General features: G+C 36.7%; 1 protein-coding gene across 4 annotated transcripts in view; it reads right to left on the reverse strand.

The window, feature by feature from the left end:
- Nucleotides 1-17,135, reverse strand: part of LOC129720243 (cyclin-dependent kinase-like 4) — a 240,501-nt gene that overhangs the window by 78,608 nt on the left and 144,758 nt on the right. The window lies entirely within an intron of this gene.

Genomic DNA, 17,135 nt, shown 5'->3' on the forward strand with positions numbered 1-17,135 from the left:
AAAACCATTAAATATTATCCGAGGACGACTTCAGCGTTTTCAAATATTGGTAGTTTATTCCAGCACATTTAAAGTGTGCCACAGTTTGGCAGAAGCCCTGGAATTTGATGTGATCAGACTCCTTTGTATACACTCAAAATATTTTTCACGTTATAATTACCGGAAAAGTTATGTGAATATTTTCTACTGTCATTTTCACGTAAATTTTACGTGATTGTCATTTGGGTTCATCATGAACTGGTGATATAATTTATTCTGTGAATCTTATTCAGCAGACATATGCATTTCATGTGAGTTTCACGTAGAAATCAACTACCGGTAAAGTGAAAAGCATTTGATTGTCTGATAGCTACCACGTTTTATACAACGTATAGTTTTTAATTGTGGTTTCCCATATTTTTGAGAGACTGGAAATGGTTTTTAGAAACTATCCAAATATGTTGCTTAATAAGTCGCACGGGCATGCAAAATCGCCAATTCGTAAACGAATTGACATACAAAATGACAAAATGATATTGCGACATTCGCTGGCGATAATTACTGTTAGCTGCACCTGTTTATGTTCAGGTAATTCCTTGTCATTTGAACTGAATCTCTGTAAAATCTGCAAGCTCGAGACTCGATGTCGAATTCTAATGGTTTTTCTGAAGCTCACTTATTGGCAAGTCATCGAGAAATTCTTTTTTATATTCAAAGACTGAATCAGGCAACATTTTGATTTCTGTGGATTTTCACACGGAGAGTTCAAACGATACTTCATTATGTTTGACGTTGCCAAGCTGACGTAGATACTACGTGATAAAACATAGTATGCATGTGATTTTCACGTAGATGTTATGTTTGTCACATGAATCATGCAAAATGACAGAAAACGAGCAAGTATAGGAAATTTCACGTAACAATAACGTGAAAAATATTTTGAGTTTGTTGCACTTATCACAAACAAACTCCATTGCTCATCACACGCACTGTTCGAGACACAAAATCAATCCAAAATAAAGACTAAATCAAGGGGCTAGTCACCTTTATTTTCATGAAAAATATTTTGACTATATTACTCGATATCGGTAGATATATTTTGATATTTATCGTTTATCTTTCAACGTTTCAACGATAATATAACGTCAATAACACAAATAGAGAGGTGCCCAAAAATGCAACGATAAATACAGTCGTCGTTTGATAACTGCAACATGTTTACATTTTTTCATTCAACTTGTATAACTAATAGCAGAGCCTGACAAAGTCATTTTCAATTGACAATTATCAGTGAAATTAGCGGTGCTAATTTCACTTGAGACGCTGAAGGAAAGGAAAGAGTCTCTCTCCGTCACTCTCTCTGTCGATTGAAATATTCATTAGTTTCATTTGAAACGATCCTATGAACAACAGACAGGAAAGAGAGAAAGAAGTGATTTGTTGACAGTAGCCGAGAGGAATCAAGTGAAAATTCATTGAAATCAAATGAAGTAATTATCGGTTTCCGTTACACTCTACTAGAAATTTGATAAATAAATATCGAAATTCAGTCCGCGCAAATATATATTTCGACTGTGACATACAGTCATCCTCAGTGCTTATGTTGACTGGTAAAGAGCAAAGCGTAAATCCTGTTTTTTATTTGTAGTAGGTAAAAATGAAAATTTAGCACTCTTAATTGGAGTTAGGTAGGGAATTATGCGGTCGGTTGTTTACCGTACCATGTTTGGGGTTTTTGGAAAGAAGATTGAATAGCCATGAGGGATGATTACCTGCGTCTTTGTTGAGAAGCGTGCATGAGTGTTGTTTATAAATTTCTAAACTTTCAGCTACGTCTAATTTCTATAAATTACTAACGGGGCGGAGCAGATGAATGTTATCCGAAGTTAGTGGATGTTTCTCGTTAAAAATATGTTCAGCCACTTTTGATTTGAAAACGTGTGGTGGGGCATTTTATGAAATTTTACTTGCTTGTGTCACTTCTGCGAAATGTTCTTTGAAACGTATCCGTAGGTTACGTTTAGTTTGTCCATTGTAAACCATGTCACAGTGACTGCATGCAATTTTATAAATTCCAGCTTTGTTCAGGATATCAATAGGGTCTTTGGTAGACCCCAATTTTGTTTTGAGTTGGCTATTTCTACTAGTGTAGACAATATCCATCCCAAATTTCCTAAATTTTGAACGAAGTGGGCGTGTCAAGTTAACGTCATGTTCAACGGGTACCCTTTTCAGATCTTCTATTGGGGTGAGTGTTGTAAAAGATTTCCGAATTTGAGCACGCTTCTTTTTATCAACAATGGCTTGAATGATACTTTCATTGTAGCCATTAAGTTTGGCAATTTCGAAAATATATTCCAGTTCTCTTGCTGATATAGTAAACGTGTCGAACATACAATAAAAGAATGCAAACCCGTTTTGGGTAATGCTTTACAAAATCCTCGTGTTTCAAATCCAGTTCTTTCAAAAAAAAAGGGTCTCCCCAAAATTCACAAACCTGGAAATGAAATGAGAGAAATTATCTCAGCGGTAGGAGCTCCCACAGAAAAATTTGCTAAATGGCTGGTAAAATAATTTGAAGCTATGCCCAAGAAATTTCCAAGTCGATCAGTTAAGAGCCCCGGAGAGTTCGTTGAAAATATAAGATCCTCGGGTAACATCCAATCTGATGAGATAATGGTTTCATTTGACGTAACGGCCTTATTTCCTAGCGTTCCAGTGAATGAAACCTTAAACCTTTTAGAGAACTGGCTTCTTTCCCAATATTCTGATAATACTTGGAAAAACAAAGTTGACAGTTTGTTAAAGCTTTCACGCCTTTGCATGAAAGAGAACTACTTCACATTTCGTGGTAAATTTTACAAATAGGGGAAGGGGTGATAAAATGGACACCCTCAGCCATTTCCTAATTTCCTCCACAGTTTTACACTACAACTATGAGTCGATAGCGCACATTAACTGAGCCACTAATGATTAATACAAAAAATAAGAAGGAGTACTCAAACATAGTATTTTCCGTAGTTTTCACGAGCATTTTCGAAAGCAGTTTTTTGGGGGTAAAATGGACACGTGTGGGTAAAATGAACATAGGCAGGTGGTAAAATGAACACCTTGGGCGTGAATATTAATTATCCCTTTACAGATAGTAAAATGTTGTTCCATAGCACGTGACACACTTACGCATTAACCAACAGTTCAATTTTCACCGTTTATCGTAGAATTAATAACAATATATGACCTTATCCGCAAGAAACTGAGAAATGGCGGAAGCTTTTTTTGCCTTTCTCCTAGAAAGGTATAGCAATCACTGGAAAAACCGAAGGTATAAAAGTGGTCCCAATGGCCGAATGTCATATACCACTCGACCCCTTTCGACGAACTGAGCATTTTCTGTATGTATGTATGTGTGTATGTGTGTGTGTGTATGTATGTGCAACTTTTTTTTCTCACTCACTTTTCTCAGAGATGGCTGGACCGATTTTCATAAAATTAATTGCAAATGAAAGGTCTCGTTGCGCCATAGGTTGCTATTTAATTTCATTGTAATCGGATTTTTAGTTTAAAGGTTATGTATCAAAATGTAAAAATCACGAAACATCAATATCTCAGAACCCACACAACCGATTTCAATAAAATTGGCTTCAAATGATTGGGCTGTCCCCAGAACCCTTAACTTTTGAATTTCGTTATGATTGATGGTTCAATATGGTATCAAAGTGGTATAAATATGGTTCAAAAGTTATGTAAAGAAAAGTTATCCTGAGGTTGTTTAAACTCACTCATTTTTCTCAGTGATGGCTGAACCGATTTTCACAAAATTAGTGTCAAATGGAAGGTCTAGTTGCCCCATAGGTTGCTATTGATTGTAACTGTGCCCGTTGTTCATAAAAATGTGAAATCACATAATGAAAGTAAACATATTGACTTTCTCCTAACGATCACTGGCTAATTAAAAGGTAGAAAAATGATTGAAATGGCCGAATGTCATATACTACTCAACTCAGTTCGACGAATCGAGCATTTTCTGCATATATGCATGTATAAGTGTATATGTTTGTGTGTGGGTGTGTACGTGTATGTGCACCTTTCTTTCGCACTCTTTTCTCAGAGATGGTCTGACCGATTCTTTCTATCTTGGTGTCAGATGAAGGGTCTGTTTGCCGCTTAGATTGCTATTGAATTTCATTGTAATCAAACTTTTAGTTTTGGCGCTGCGTCAGAATGTGAAAAACGCTCTTATATCTCAGAAGCTATGAACATAGTTGAATTCAAATAAATGGGCTTTCAAACCCTTAAACAATGAATTTCATAATGTTTAAACGTGTGGTTTGAAAGTTATAGAAAGAAACTAAACCCGCAGACTGTTTAAAACTATAGCTACGATCAAAATATGTGGCCTCACCGATTAGAACAAAATTGGTTTCAAATGAACGGTCTACCAAAAAACCCTCAACTTTTGAATTTTATGAAGATTGAACATATGGTTCAGAAGTTACAGAAAGAAACGTGTTCTGGAGACTGTTTAATCTCACTCATGTTTCTCAGAGATGGCTGGACCGATTTTCATAAAATCAGTGTCATATGTAAAGTCTTGTTGCCCCATAAAACTCTAATGATTTTTTTTTTTGCGAACGGATTATTACTTTTCCTGTAATGTTTAAAAATGTGAAATCCAGCTATGAAAAGAAACATATTCTGATGACTACTTGGGCTCACTAACTTTTCTCAGAGATGGTTGACACGATTTCCACAGAATCAGTATCAAATGAAAGGTCTAGCTGCCTCATAACACCTCATTGAATTTTGCTGTAATCGGAATGTAACTTCGTCTGTAATGTATCGAAATGTGAAAATCACTAAACTTCATTATCTTAGAAACTACACAACAGATTTGAACAATATTGATATCGAATGAACGGGATAGTTAAGGGTTAACTGATGAATTATGATTGAACACGTGGTTCCAAAGTTTGGCTCCCCCATACGTTCCCTTTTCATTTGATTGTAATCAAACTTAAGCAACCGTTATGTTTTAATTTGTAAAACAACCAAAGTCTATTATCTCAAGTATTACACGACTTATTTGAACATAACTAGTGTCATACAAACGAGTCATCTCTCAAACTTACAAATAACAAACTTCATGAAAATTTGATATACTGTTCAAAAGTTTCGTAAAGAAAAGAAATTCAAACACTATTCAACACAATATATATGGCCTCAACATGATTTAAATGTGGTATCGTACTATTTGAACATTCCCGGTATCACTCGTGATTAAATTGTTCGAAATTAAGAGTCATTTCTTATATTTCGCTATTTCTGAAACACTAACATTACGTCAAATTTCATATTTTATACTTCAATTACAACATCAATATTTTAGAACCCAAAGAGTGAATATACCTTTTTGGATTTAAGCATTCATGTAAATCTATTTTTACAAATAATAAGTTTGAATGAGAAAGGCTGAGTCTGACCGCTAGGTGGATTAATTTTTTTACGGACATTCCGCATTCAACGGTACGTTTAGCCGCGGTCATCTGTTCATCGGTCCGAGTTTACCTTTGCGTTTTTCTGATATAAACACGAAGCATCTAGATTTTTCAATGGAAACTAACACAATTTTTTCACCATCACCATGGGCTGTCCATTTTACCCGCACATACATATTATTGAAAATACCTAAATATATCGAGGAAATCATTTAAACAATTACTAACCTTTGATGATTTCTGCTGGTTAGTAGTCTGAGTACAGATATTTGCAGAAAAATCGTTATAAAATACTGTTTTACACTAGAAAAAACCTTATTTTTTGTAAGCCAAAAATAACATCACCACCACGAATCTACACGTGTTTTTTGTTTTTATTTATTATTTTGACTGTTTGACTGTATCATGTCGCATACTTTGTCTCAAATAACTTCTAGTGCCTCTAAGATAAGGTGCCAAAGAAGTTTACACTATTTTTCAACTTAATAGTCGAGATTTAAATGGGTGTCCATTTTACCACCCCTGTTCATTTTACCCACAGTTCCCCAGACTAAAGGGGCACCAATGTGAAATCCTCTTTCTCCTTTTCTATGTGCACGCAAAAGTTCGAGCTTTAATCATCCAATGTGTCCTTTCAATTCGCACAGAATTTGCTCTGACTTCGCACAACCAATGCGTGATACGCATAACGCAAAAGTTGTACAAGGAATACATTGACCGAGATCAAAATCAGAATATGTATCATATACACAAAAATCGTAATGTCTCGGTAAACTTCGGCTTCGGGCAAACGATCAGTTTCGAGGCGCTCAAAAAGCCGTTCTTTACTTCGCGAGCCGGTGCGTATCAACGGCCTGTGCATCCCTAAAAATTGTCAGCAACCGAAACAGCCAATAGCGAGCCTTGTTGCCGCGAAAGTTATTGACGCTGGTGCCAGTAACGCAGAACCGAATGCATGTGAATGAAACCAGAGTCATAATTAAATGCAAAATGTTTTGGACTAATCCCATGTTTTTGTTTATTTTTAATGATTGAATGATGTTTTCAAATGACCTGATTCATGAAAGTGAATCGATCAGGCAATAATTTCTTCAATGGAGTCAGTACCCAATCTATCAGTATTGATTGCTGGTTGCACTGTTTTAACAATGCCAACCTTCTGAACATCGGCAGATGCTTTATAAGTGTAGTGGTTTGGAGCTGCGCAATACATTCAAAATACGCCAGAGCATCAAATGCGTTATGCCCAACGCACATGCGTTGTACTGGTTCCAATTTTAATCAGTAAATGCGCTAATTTCGCTCATAAATGATCTGGTTACGCACACTCCAACTTTTGCGTGTGAGCTCTTCATGGCAAATAGGGTAACGGGGGTATAGTGGTCCTCGTGGTTCTGTGGTTAGCGATGTCGGTCGGCTAGCTCTCCCACACGGTTGTGATATCGGGTTCGATTCCCGATCAGGTCGAGGATCTTTTCGAGCTGGAAATTTTCTCGACTCAGCACTGGGGCACGGTGTATCGTTGTACTTATCCTACAACATGCAAAATGTGCCGAAAACAATATCGATAACGAATTCTCTCAACTAATAATCTAGTTGATCGAGACCGCATTAGCCCCCCAGGCTAGCTCGCGATATTGTTTTTGGGTATTTTGGACAGCTTTAGGAAGTGGTTGCACTATTTATTGAAAATAAACACAATTTTTCAACATAAATACTTACTTTATTGTACCATTGTTAAGAGCTAAATGACTATTTTAACATGCATCGTTCAACAATGCAATATAATAAAAAATGTCCTAGGAATATCAAAATTCCTACGTAGTACTGAAAACATATTTTGGTCCACCAAATTTTTATTTTGACCCACCTCCATATTAAGAACCGTGTATGGAAATATTTCGGACTAATTATATTTAAGATCATCATCGGTATTTTTAGAGCAGAAATAATGGATTTGAGGAGGACATTCTTCGGCTGTAAGTTTTTGGAAATTTTAGGCATCTAAAAATTAAAAGATTGGGCTTATAGCGGTTTGCTGGCATTCTCAGCCAATTTCAAATCGTTGAATGTGATAAATTAAGAAGTAATAAGCTACAAATTGTCACAAGCTGCTTCTTTGTTCTGCAAGCAACAGCCGAATTGTAAACAAAGAGCTGTCAAAACTTGACATGGCCAAAATATGTTCGCTTTAAAGAGTAACAAACATATTTCGGCCATGCCGTAAACTACTATTTAAACTTTTTCTAACTTGTTAGAATATAAAAACGGTTTCTATGCTATTTTATTGAAATAACTACAACAACAAATTATTTCAAAAGCATACACACTTGTTACAATAGATTCCGGACGTTGACTTGTATATTACCACTTCCTTTAGACTTTGGGTTGACTTAACCATGACTTTGAATATGTATGAACTAATTCCAAAATAATACTTCCTAGAGTCAGTTTTTTGCCGAAAATTACAGTGTAGTTTGAATCTTAAGGGTGTTATTTCAATGATGCATGCATAGTTTTCTAATATTCATTGAATTTATCGGATAAAATGCGTTAAATTTAGTGGGTGGGCTAAAATATGCAGGTGGGCTAAAATACCCCCGTTACCCTATAGAAAGTACATTAGAGAAGTGGAACATCTTACCGATTCGATGGTAGAGGTATGTGGATGATATTTTTTGTATTTTGAAAGGGGCGGATCTCGAAACTTTTTTCATATCCCTTGATAATACCCATAAAAATACAAACTTCATTGAAAAAGAACTTAACAACAGACTCCCTTTCTTGGACGTCGTTGTAGTCAGTAAGTCTACGGACTTAGAATTTGAAATTTATCAAAAACCCACGAATACAAAACGGATTATACCTAACACTTCAAACCATCCCTCGCAGCATAAAATGGCATCCTTCCATCATATGATCCACCGCATGGAAACTTCACCTCTAAGTAAAGTAGCCAAGCAAAAAGAACTGGAATATATTTTTGGAATTGCCAAACTTAATGGCTACAATGAAAGTATCATTCAAGCCATTGTCGATAAAAAGAAGCGTGCTCAAATTCGGAAATCTTTTACAACACTCACCCCAATAGAAGATCTGAAAAGGGTACCCGTTGAATATGACGTTAACTTGACACGCCCACTTCGATCAAAATTTAGGAAATTTGGGATGGATATTGTCTACACTAGTAGAAATACCCAACTCAAAACAAAATTGGGGTCTACCAAAGACTCTATTGATACCCTGAACAAAGCTGGAATTTATAAAATTGCATGCAGTTACTGTGACATGGTTTACATTGGACAAACTAAACGTAACCTAGGGATACGTTTCAAAGAACATTTCGCAGAAGTGACACAAGCAAGTAAAGTTTCAAAAAATGCCCCACCTCACCTTTTCAAATCAAAAGTGGCTGAACATATTTTTAACGAGGAACATCCACTAACTTCGGATAACATTCACTTGCTCCGCCCCGTTAATAATTTATGGAAATTAGACGTAGCTGAAAGTTTAGAAATTTATAAACAACACTCATGCACGCTTCTCAACAAAGACGCAGGTAATCACCCCTCATGGTTATTCAATCTTCTTCCCAAAAACCCCAGACATGGTACGGTAAACAACCGACCGCATAATTCCCTACCTAACTCCAATTAAGAGTGCTAAATTTTCATTTTACCTAGGGAACATCCATTAATGACGTAGCTTTTTTTAGGTTTTTTTGACCCCCTCCTCCCCTATCGTAGCATTTCGTCACAAAGTCAGGACCCCCCTCTAGATATTTACGTAGCTTTATAACAACCCCCCCCCCACCAGATAATATATTTTTTGCAAATTTTATTATTCAAAACATACCTTGAGTCATAAATGAGCAAGAAAAGACAAGGAAGTAATATAAATGTCCCTAAACAGACAAAACAGTGATAAAAAAGAACAATTAGAAAAAATCCAAATTTTTTTCTTAGTTTCATGTTTGCTACGTAGCTTGGCTTGAACCTCCACTCTCCCCCTCGTCACATTTCGTCACATTTCGTCACAAAACTGCAAACCCCTCCCTCCCCCCTCAAATGCTACGTCATTTATGAATGTTCCCCTACTACAAATAAAAAACAGGATTTACGCTTTGCTCTTTACCAGTCCACACTGAGGATGACTGTATATCACAGTCGAAATATATATTTGCGCGGACTGAATTTCAATATTTATTTCCCAAATTTGTAGTAGAGTGTAACGGAAACCGATAAATACTTCTTTTGATTTGTTAAATCACTCTGCTAAGACGCTCGGTATGGATTTTCCAAATCACTTTCATTGTTTTGTTTCGAAAATGTAGAGCCCTGACTGATAGTGACGGTGAAGAAATAAAGTGCATCACAAAAACCGAGAAGGTGTTATGTTTATGTTTGTTTAATTTTATATACTTTCACCACCTTCATATTTTATTTGATTATTATTTTGTTGATCATACAGAAGGTTTGTGAACCACCAGTTAAAAATCACTGTGATAGAGCAACTTAGAAGCGTTCTCAATTCATTGTTTAGCAATAAACATAATAAACATGTGAAAATAAATATATCCTTAATTGTACCTGATTGCAATACCTCTCAAGGTGTTACCTTTTTTGTTAATTTGGCTCGGATTTTGACTTGTTCGTTTGGCTCACAACATATTCTCCGCATATCTCTCCCTCTGAGTATTGCTAGTAATAGCCACACATGCTATGGCTTCCATACACGCTATAGCATTTTTTTTCTCTGTGTGGACTCATCACTGCGACCAGAGACATTTTGATCTATTGTGATATTGCCCAGGTGTTTTCTGTACTCCGCACTTCATATTATTGGCAGTATCACTATTGAAGTGAATGATACGCTTTTTTTTTTATTTATATCCGTGCTTGTGTGTGAGAGTTTACCCTTACATTTCAAGCTTACTGCTCTACTATACCGAGCCTCTTTTCTATCCTACCAATATCGCCAAATTACAATTGCCTGAACTGAGGCTACACCTAACGTTCCTCTCTGGCCAGGTTTATCAGTTAAATTTAAACAGGTTAATTCAGCTTTATTATAAGAAGGACTTATTTTGTCAAGAGAAAGGAGTCTTATCGAACCTCGTTCCTCCTACCAACACCGCGTCACAATCACAATTCCCTGAAGAGGCACTCAATGCTTCACCTCTGGTCAGGTTTATTATAAGTAGGACTTATATTTTTGTCAAGAGGAAGGAGTCGTATCGAAACCTCGTTCCTCCAGCCAAGACCGCGTCATAATTACAATTCCCTGAAGAGAACTATTATACGTCACTCAGAACAGTTTTATTATAAGAGGGACTTTTCTGTTAGGATGAAAGTCAGCAAGGGTACTATAGAATTCAGCTTGAAGGAAGGGTATGTAGTAGAGAGCCTGAGAATGAACCCATGTTAAAGTCCTTTGACAACCAAATGGCCTGATTCTACTAAGATTCGAACCCATGACCACGCGCTTATCAAAGCGGACTCTGTAACCTTGCGGCTACAAGCTATAGTTACCCATACATGCCTATCCACGTACACGTTATAGCTATCGATACACATGGGCTACCTATCATCCCTATCATCGCACATGCCATGGCTGTGGACATACGCTATAAGGCGGTAGCTTTCCTAGCGGCGGTGTTGCCTCGTGCAGTTTCTGGCTGTATTCACCCAACGATATCTGAATTGGATTACCGCTGGTGGAGTCCAACACAGATCTAAGGGAAGCCGAACTTAATGAAAAAAATGCAGGTGCTCTCTACCACCGCCGCTGCTGCTCGTTGCCGCAACTGGAATCCGCTACCGCTGCTACTTAATCGGGACCGTTCTAGGGACCCTCCACTAGTTAACTGACGGCTGGACACAGGCTCTTATATAGCCCAAAGCAAACAGCCATCAGTGAGCAAAGGGAAAGCGAGCTTGTGATTGGTTGAATATGTATGATTTTTAACGCAACTTTCAACTAGTTTAATATTGAAAACATATTTCAATTATTATCCGAATTGAAAAGAAGAATTCGCTTGTCTTCCCAGACGCAACACGATACGTATTAGGTATAATGTTGCGTGTGCGAGAGCTCTATCGGTCTGGCTCCGTTGGCTTCCATCACGAAATGAAACTGATATTTTGTGCATTCGTATTACGAAACTGGGACAAACTGAAAGAACTTGCCATAAAGGCAGAGTCATAGCTTCAAAAAAAGTAAAACATTTTTGAAAGCTGCACCGGCCGCTGTCGAACAATTAACACTTAAAAAAAGCGAGAATTCGATTATATACCTGTACTATTAAACAGCTAGGGATACCATCCGTCCTGATTTAGCAGGACATGTCCTGATTTTGAAGTCCTATTTGGGCGTCCTGATTTATTTTTTATATTTCAGCATTTGTCCTGATTTTCTTGAGATATTTGATTTTGTTGTGTGGCAATAAGCAGAATTTTTCAGAATTTCTCAATAAATGTTTTCGATTTCAGGTCGCAACGCTCACTGCGATCGAAATTTTTTGTTGGTTGAATCTCACTAATAAACCTAATAAAAAGAATCTCTCACGCGTTGACCGTTACCATTGAGCATTTGGCATTTGTTAAGTTTAAGTTGAAACAGTTTACGTGTGTTGAATTTTCAAAGTATCTACTAATGCGTAATAATTCAGAGTGGTTCGATGAAAGTGGATCGTCAGAGATACACTCAGATTTTTTACTAGGTATTTTTCTACACGGATTTTCGAATTAACGGTTTTTTCACGCGGATTTTTAAATCGAAGGATTTTCAAATTACGCGTTTTTATACGCGGATTTCTTTATTAACGCGTTTTTCCACGAGGTACGTATCCCCGCGTAAAAAAACTGAGTGAATCAAATATTACGTGTTATATTAGCTCATACTTCGAAGAATAGAATAACTTAGTCAAATTTGTGCCCAGAAAAGGAGTCCTGATTTCTCACTTCGACCAGATGGTATCCCTATTAACTGCCGCCAGATATAGGGGTGAAACCCGCCACGATATGATCGGCACTCTTTTGCCTTTCCTCTATGCAACGATTAGCGCCTAGCATCCGTATGATACCGGTACAGTTTTGGAATGAGAATGATGAAGTGGAATATCTAAATAGTACCTTTTACATCAAGGTTTCGTCAGTTATTTGGAAAGAGGGTGGAGCGTAGAAGAATAGGAAATGGCAAGGAAAGTGAAAAACCCAAATAAATCCACCTAGCGGTCAGACTCAGCCTTTCTCATTCAAACTTATTATTTGTAAAAATAGATTTACATGAATGCTTAAATCCAATAAAGAATTATTCGCTCATTGGGTTCTAAAATATTGATGTTGTAATTGAAGTATAAAATATGAAATTTGACGTAATGTTAGTGCTTAAGAAATAGCGAAATGACTCTTAATTTGAAACAATTTCAATTTAATCACGAGCGATACCGGGAACGTTCAAATAGTACGATACCACATTTAAATCATGTTGAGGCCATATATACTGATCAAAGCAGGTATAGTGTTGAATAGTCTTTGAATTTCTTTCCTTTCCAAAACTTTCGAACAGCATATCAAATTGTTATGAAGTTATTTGTAAGTTTGAGAGATGACTCGTTTGTATGACACTAGTTATGTTCAAATAAGTCATGTAATACTTAAGATAATAGACTTTCGTTGTTTTAACAATTTGATACATAACGGTTGCTTAAGTTTGATTACAATCAAATGAAAAGGGAACGTATGGGGCAGCCACACTTTGAAACCACGTGTTCAATCATAATTCATCAGTTAACCCTTAACTAGCCCGTTCACCTGATATCAATATTGTTCAAATCGGTTGTGTAGTTTCTAAGGTACCGTAAACTGGGGTGACTTTGATCACTTTTTTGATTGTATCTCAAATATTTTCAGAATATACTGAAAACAATATTCTTTGATATTTTTAAAATAAGTACTGGCATGCATTGAAAAAGATTCAGTCACTACTTCAAAAGTTTAGCAACAATTTTGCTGTTTTTAAATATGCTCTAAAAATTATACACCAATAATCATTCCGGGGTGACTTTGATCACTTCATTGTTTTGATGAATTTGGAGTAACTCTTTGCTACTTTCACTAAATTGAGCAGCCTTAAACGACTTAAACGAGTTTATAAATATGTAAAGCAATTTGGGGGCCATTCACATTCTACGTGAACAGTTTATAATGGCGAATGTCCAAGATTCATTTTTAGAATATATATGAATGATTATTCACTGAGAGAGAAGGTGGTCTAAAATCGTCAAAAGCTAGTCCACGAGGAATATGCTTTATGAAATTGTCCAAATTTGCATGTTACTTCACGTCTTGGGTTTTTGTTAAGAAGAAATATGTAATACGCTGTGGAGAAAATTGGGACTCAACATTGCCTTCGAGGAAAAACTGGCAAAAATAACAATAAAATGTATTGTTATAATATATGTTCATCTTAAGAACTAATCTGGGAACAAAATAAAAACACTTTACGTATTGCAACTTGTTGTTTTGAATCTGCTTGAACCTGTTGAACCTGCTTGAACTTGTTTGTATGCAACAAAAATCGCCAAAAATACACTTTATTTTCAAATAATATTTTAGCATGAAAAACACTCTTTAAATAGCAGGAAATGCATGAATAGTAGCAATGCGAACATATATCCACACAATCAGTGAAGATTACGACAAATCCCAAGCACTACGAGCGCTTTTTTACCACATTTTCAGAAAAGAGGTATAGTGATCAAAGTCACCCCGGTGATCAAAGTCACCCCAGTTTACGGTAATGAAGTTTCGTGATTTTCACGTTTCGATACATTACAGACGAAGTTACAGTCCGATTACAGCAAAATTCAATAGGGTGTTATGAGGCAGCTAGACCTTTCATTTGACACTAATTTTGTGGAAATCGATTCAACCATCTCTGAGAAAAATTAATGAGTCCAAGTAGTCTTCGGAATATGTTTCTTTTCATAGCTGGATTTCACATTTTTAAACATAACAGACAAAGTAATAATCCGTTTGCAAAAAAAATCAACAGGGTCTTATGGGGCAACATGACCTTCCATATGACACTGATTTTAGGAAAATCGGTGCAACCATCTCTGAGAAACATGAGTGAGATTAAATAGTCTCCAGAACACGTTTCTTCCCATAAGTTCTGAACCACAAGTTCAATCTTAATAAAATTCAAAAGTTGAGGGTTTTTAGGTAGCCCGTTTATTTGAAACCAATTTTGTTCAAATCGGTTGTGTAGTTTCTGAGATATTGATGTTTCGTTATTTTTACATTTTGATACATGATCTCTAAACTAGAAATCAGATTACAATAAAATTCAATAAAGTCTTATAGGGCAACTAGACCTTTCATTTGCAATTAATTTCATTGAAATCGGCTCAGCCATCTCTGAGAAAATCGAGTGAGATTGTGAGAGCGTTACACACACACTCACACACACACACTCACACACACACACACTCACACACACACAGACATACAGAAAATGCTCAGCTCGTCGAACTGAATCGAGTGATATACGACATTCGGCCCTTTTTAGCACTTTATACCTCTAGTGATTATGATTGCTCTACCTTTCTAGGAGAAAGGCAAAAAGTGAAATGATAGAAATGACTTTTTATTTCAACTTCAATCCTGAGCAAGGCCGCAAACATTGAAATAGTACAATATCAAAAACAAAATATTTTGATCATAGCTATAGTTTTAAACAGTCTGCGGATTACATTTCTTTCTGTAACTTTCAAACCACTCACTGTTCATAGCTTCTGAAATATAAGAGCGAATTTCACATTCTGACGCAGCGCCAAAACTAAAAGTTTGATTACAATGAAATTCAATAGCTACCTCAAAATAGACCCTTCATTTGACACCAAGATAGAAAGAATCGGTCAGACCATCTCTGAGAAAAGTGAGTGCGAAAAAAAGGTGCACATACCCACGTACACATCCACACACAAACATATACACCTATACATGCATATATGCAGAAAATGCTCGATTCGTCGAACTTAGTCGAGTAGTTTATGACATTCGGCCATTCCAATCATTTTTCTACCTTTTAATTAGCCAGTGATCGTTAGGAGAAAGTCAATATGTTTACTTTCATTATGTGATTTCACATTTTTATGAACAACGGACACAGTTACAATCCGATTGCAATGAAATTCAATAGCAACCTATGGGGCAACTAGAACTTTCATTTGACACTAATTTTGTTAAAATCGGTTCAGCCATCACTGAGAAAAATGAGTGAGTTTAAACAACCTCGGGATAATTTTTCTTTACATAACTTTTGAACCATATGTTCAATCATAACTAAATTCAAAAGTTAAGGGTTTTGAGGACAGCCCGATCATTTGAAACCAGTTTTATTGAAATCGGTTATGTGGTTTCTGAGATATTGATGTTTCGTGATTTTTACATTTTCATACATTTTTTTTGTTTTGTTAGGGAATTAGAATTACGTTGTCCATTGATGTGAACTTTTGTAATATATATCCCAGTCAATTGCTATACGTGTCCCCTTGCAAAATACAATGACCATTATTGTTGAGTGATCAGGTACCTGCACCGACACGCTCCCAGTCAGGTGAAATATGGTTTATGAAGCCAATCACCTTCCCAGGATTCAAAGACCAAATCTCTTTGGGCTGTAAACAGCCACTGCCAAGAAACCTTGATCTGCGTTTAAATAATGCACCACAACTGCACAGCAGATGTTCCGATGTCTCGCTTTCCATATTACAAAAGCGACAGATATCATCCTGAACCCGGCCAATGTTCTTTAAATGATATCTACTCGGACAGTGCCCCGTTACTAGGCCGACGTATGTACAAAGAGCTCTTTTGTTGAGCTCTAGGAGCTTTTTCGAATGATTCTCGATTGGTGTGATAAATCTTTTAGATTGGGAACACTTTTTGACATCAAACCAATTGGTTATCACCTTTTGTTCCTCCCAGCGTTTAAGCTCCATTTTCACTGCACAGTTTGATATACCGCAGAAAGGTTCTGGGCCGATAAACTGTGAGTTAGATCCTTGTTTTGCAAGTTCGTCTGCTTTTTCATTCCCACCAATGCCACAATGTCCTGGAACCCAATACAAATTTACTGAGTTTGTTTGACATAGCTGTCGCAATGTGAGAATACATTCCCAGACAATCTTGGATGTACATTTATAAGCATCAAGTGCTTTCAGTGCTGCTTGACTGTCAGAGAAAATACAAATATTTGCATGTATGTATTTCCTAGTCAGACATACATTCGCACATTCAAGGATTGCAAAAATCTCTGCTTGAAACACTGTTGGCCAGTGACCCATTGCCACTGAAATATTAATTCCAGGGCCGAAGATTCCTGCACCAGTTTTGGTACCTATTTTTGAGCCATCTGTGAAAAATATCGTTGAACCGGGACGGACATCAGGAACTCCGACTTCCCAGTCTGCACGCGACGTTTCGCATACCTTGTAGGGAATATCATGGTTATCCTGAGGTGCCATCCAGTCTCCATTCATACTCATCACTGGCCCTCTTTTGAAAAAGTCCAGTATTGTCAGGTGACCCACAAGATCACCTGACAATATAGTTTTTGTTCTTTTTAGCTTCAAGGCACTCTTTTCTGCTTCTA

Source organism: Wyeomyia smithii, chromosome 1 (genome assembly GCF_029784165.1).
Source record: "Wyeomyia smithii strain HCP4-BCI-WySm-NY-G18 chromosome 1, ASM2978416v1, whole genome shotgun sequence".
Taxonomy (NCBI): Eukaryota; Metazoa; Arthropoda; class Insecta; order Diptera; family Culicidae; genus Wyeomyia; species Wyeomyia smithii.